The sequence below is a fragment of the Oncorhynchus nerka genome, unplaced genomic scaffold (genome assembly GCF_034236695.1).
Source record: "Oncorhynchus nerka isolate Pitt River unplaced genomic scaffold, Oner_Uvic_2.0 unplaced_scaffold_5261, whole genome shotgun sequence".
Classification (NCBI taxonomy): Eukaryota; Metazoa; Chordata; class Actinopteri; order Salmoniformes; family Salmonidae; genus Oncorhynchus; species Oncorhynchus nerka.
Genome location: NW_027036049.1, coordinates 8,109 through 12,523, shown reverse-complemented (window position 1 = coordinate 12,523; position 4,415 = coordinate 8,109). Strand labels below are relative to the sequence as shown.

Here is a 4,415-nt window from a genome sequence, read left to right as displayed (position 1 = left end):
CTGAGCTGGTGCACATGTTTACATGGTTCTGCACCAACCCATGTATAGACTACTGCTGAGCTGGTACACATGTTGACATGGTTCTGCACCAACCCATGTATAGACTACTGCTGAGCTGGTGACACATGTTTACATGGTTCTGCACCAACCCATGTATAGACTTACTGCTGAGCTGGTGCACATGTTTACATGGTTCTGCACCAACCCATGTATAGACTACTGCTGAGCTGGTGCACATGTTTACATGGTTCTGCACCAACCCATGTATAGACTACTGCTGAGCTGGTGCACATGTTTACATGGTTCTGCACATGCTTCAGGTCATAGATCTGAACTCATTACCGGTGTTTTGGAAAGTTGTTGAATTATACTTTTCTGTGCATATATGGTATCACATTCCTACTGGCGAAGGACCAACTGCACGGAGTACAACCGGTAAAGTAATGCTAAAATATCATTTAATTCAGCATTCTGGCTTGTAGAGGTTAGAGAAGACACTTTCCTGATCCAAACGCTCATTGATGCCTGATGTAGAATTCAATGAAATTCAACATCGCCGGTTTCCAGGAAAAATAATTCTAGGGTGCTATTTGGGACGTAGACTTTGATAATCAGTGCATGATTTGGACTGAAATATAGGTACCGGTACTCAGCTCCGATGTGCCCAAGTCAAGCACTGTTGATAATGCAGATGTTGAGGATAGAGTCTGACACAAAGGCTAACATTACATTCTGACAGACATTATACTCTCTTTTTATATTATACTCCCAAATGAATAAGGGAAAGTTAGTTATCACTATCTTTAAAAAAAATACAGGCTTTGATATTGAAACATTAGGAAATGGTCAAGTTACAAGAGCTCACCTATGCTGATTCAACAGTATGGAACAAACATGGCCTAATATCTAAATATACTGTCTTTTGCATTATTTCGTTTTTTGTGTGTGTTATTTCTTACATTATTAGGCCAGAATTTGTTTGGTGTTATTACACACAGCCTGGAAGAACTAGTGGATATCAGAGCAGCGGTAACTCACCAGCACTACCAGCATTACGCCTATTCTACTGTATCTTAGTCTATGTCGCTCTGACGTTGTATTCTATTCTACTGTATCTTAGTCTATGTCGCTCTGACGTTGCTCGCCCAATTATTTATATATTGTTAATTCCGTCCATTTACTTTAGATTTGTGTGTATTGTTGTGAAATTGTTAGATATTACTCTTAGATATTACTGCACTGTTAGAGCTAGAAACACAAGCATTTCGCTACACCCGCAATAACATCTGCCAAACAGGTGTACATTTTATTTTTGTTTTTTGTTGTTATACTGGAACAAAATCACCAGCAAAAGTAAATACCTGTTTGAAATGAGTCCAACAGGGGACGGTATTTAGCAGACACTTTGAGGGTGTACCTACAGCCATGCCTACTACTTAGATTGAGTTGAGCGCCTCCTGCTCTGCGCTACGCGACCGCCAGACGGACACACATTCTTCCATTCAGTCAGTCAGTTGGCTTGTCTGACGCGAAAGTGCAAGTCGACTATAGTCTCCCCTCTCTCGGGATTTGTTTTGAGAGAAAGAGCGTTGTTTCTGTACAGCAAAATAAAGCATGTGTGTATATTGATTATTTTGAATGCGCTTGGAGAAAGTTCAATTAGACTATTTTCTTGCAAAAACGCGGACACAATGTGACAATGTTGACCAGCAGACTGGGTTATCCATGACGGATTGGTAAAGAGCTGTTCATTAATCAAGGAAAACGGGACGTAGAAATGGGGAAACTTCAGTCCAAACATGGTAAGATATATCTCTTATAAACATCTTTATATGAGTATTCCATACTGATTGATCATTGATGAATATTTTGTTCACATTGTAACGAATTTCTCATTTGAATGTCCATATTGTGCTGTGATCTAAAGCGGGCAAACGTAGAGAGAACCCCGAAGGTGAGGATAACCCTCTATCATCCTTTAGAAATGACGCATTAAACCTGGTTTTAAACCTTACATTATCTTATTATCTAGACACAAGTTAATATCATTGATATTCATTATAATTCCCCTCCCCCGATTTGTAGGAGACAGTTTTGTTGTGAACGCTTTCCTCCGAAGAGCGATGGGGGAATGTGAGATGTACAGCTCCTCAGATCACAAACTGAACAACATGCAGGTAAGAAACGAGACACTTGTATTTTTAAATGTTTTCCTATGTGCTTTCTTGGATAAAATGATACAAAAGTAATAATAATTATAAGAATGTGGCTAATGATTATAATGATTTGGATACTGAAAATAATGCTAATAATGATTTGATGATAGTCTATTATAAATCAAATACATGACTCTTTAACACAGGTTGAGAAGTTTGCATATTACATGGTCCATGGATGGTCTACAGTTGGGATCAGTTGTGATTAGAAGTTCCTCTAATGCTGCCCCAAGAGGACAAATCAATGAACTCCTTCATGATTCAGAAATCATTTTGGGGACTGGCGCTCCATAAAATGCAATTTATTGAAATGAAAGATTTAATGATCAAAATTAAGAGTTGTATCCAAAATCTCGAGGTTGTTTTCTAGCATTTATTTTGTATGTTTGCAAGTCATGTGTTTCCCCTCCTAGAAATGTGTACAGATTTGGTAAAGCCTGGCCTAAGAGTTGGTGACTGAAGGGGAAGGTTTGCCCATACTTCATTTAGACAAGGACACAGACTGGGGTGTGGTGTCAGTCTGTCTGGCAGGTCCAGGTTGGCAGAAGGACAGTGTCATACCTGTCCCCCTGCCTGTAGATGAAGTGCTCTCTCTACCACACACCAGCAGAACTAAACTCACTGTGATCTACAGTCATTAAGTAAACATTCAAAGGCCTTTGCAAAGACATGTTGATGTCATGAAGTTGCAGATTTGAGTTGTTGTTGTTTCTGTCATATCTGGCGCTGGGACAACAGTGCTGTGGTTATTCCCCTGACTGGGACAACAGTGCTGTGGTTATTCCCCTGGCTGGGACAACAGTGCTGTGGTTATTCCCCTGGCTGGGACAACAGTGCTGTGGTTATTCCCCTGGCTGGGACAACAGTGCTGTGGTTATTCCCCTGGCTGGGACAACAGTGTTGTGGTTATTCCCCTGGCTGGGACAACAGTGCCGTGGTTATTCCCCTGGCTGGTACAACAGTGTTGTGGTTATTCCCCTGGCTGGGACAACAGTGCTGTGGTTATTCCCCTGGCTGGTACAACAGTGTTGTGGTTATTCCCCTGGCTGGGACAACAGTGCTGTGGTTATTCCCCTGGCTGGGACAACAGTGTTGTGTTTATTCCCCTGGCTGGGACAACAGTGCTGTGGTTATTCCCCTGACTGGGACAACAGTGCTGTGGTTATTCCCCTGGCTGGGACAACAGTGCTGTGGTTATTCCCCTGGCTGGGACAACAGTGCTGTGGTTATTCCCCTGGCTGGGACAACAGTGCTGTGGTTATTCCCCTGGCTGGGACAACAGTGTTGTCAGGCTGGCTGGGCTGTAAGCACTGGGAGGTAACAGACTGGCTGGGCTACACACTGGGGTGGTAACAGACTGCTGGCCACACATTGGGGTGGTAACAGACTGGCTGGGCTACACACACTGGGGTGGTAACAGACTGGCTGGGCTTACACACTGGGGTGGTAACAGACTGGCTGGGCTACACACTGGGTGGTAACAGACTGGCTGGGCTAAGCACACTGGGAGGTAACAGGCTGGCTGGGCTGTACACTGGGGAGGTAACAGACTGGCTGGGCTACACACTGGGGTGGTAACAGACTGGCTGGGCTACACACTGGGGTGGTAACAGACTAGCTGGGCTACACACTGGGATGGTAACAGACTGGCTGGGCTACACACTGGGGTGGTAACAGACTGGCTGGGCCACACTGGGGTGGTAACAGACTGGCTGGGCAAGCACACTGGGGTGGTAACAGACTGGCTGGGCTACACACTGGGGTGGTAACAGACTGGCTGGGCTACACACTTGGGGTGGTAACAGACTGGCTGGGCTACACACTGGGGAGGTAATAGACTGGCTGGGCTACACACTGGGGTGGTAACAGACTGCTGGGCTGTACATCAGTGGTAACAGACTGGCTGGGCTACACACTGGGGTGGTAACAGACTGGCTGGGCTACACACTGGGGTGGTAACATACTGGCTGGCTACACACTGGGGTGGTAACAGACTGGCTGTGGCTACACACTGGGGAGGTAACAGGCTGGCTGGGCTGTACACTGGGAGGTAACAGACTGGCTGGGCTACACACTGGGGAGGTAACAGACTGGCTGGGCTGTACACTGGGAGGTAACAGACTGGCTGGGCTACACACTGGGAGGTAACAGACTGGCTGGGCTGTACACTGGGAGGTAACAGACTGGCTGGGCTGTACA

At 45.3% G+C, this 4,415-nt stretch overlaps 1 long non-coding RNA gene across 1 annotated transcript; it reads left to right on the top strand.

Moving 5' to 3' along the window:
* The first annotated feature begins 1,403 nt into the window (after positions 1–1,403).
* Positions 1,404–3,096, top strand: LOC115118845 (uncharacterized). The gene is made up of 4 exons (XR_003861909.2): positions 1,404–1,802; positions 1,928–1,954; positions 2,086–2,177; positions 2,363–3,096. It is a non-coding gene; the product is annotated as an uncharacterized LOC115118845 (long non-coding RNA).
* The last annotated feature ends 1,319 nt before the right edge of the window (positions 3,097–4,415 follow it).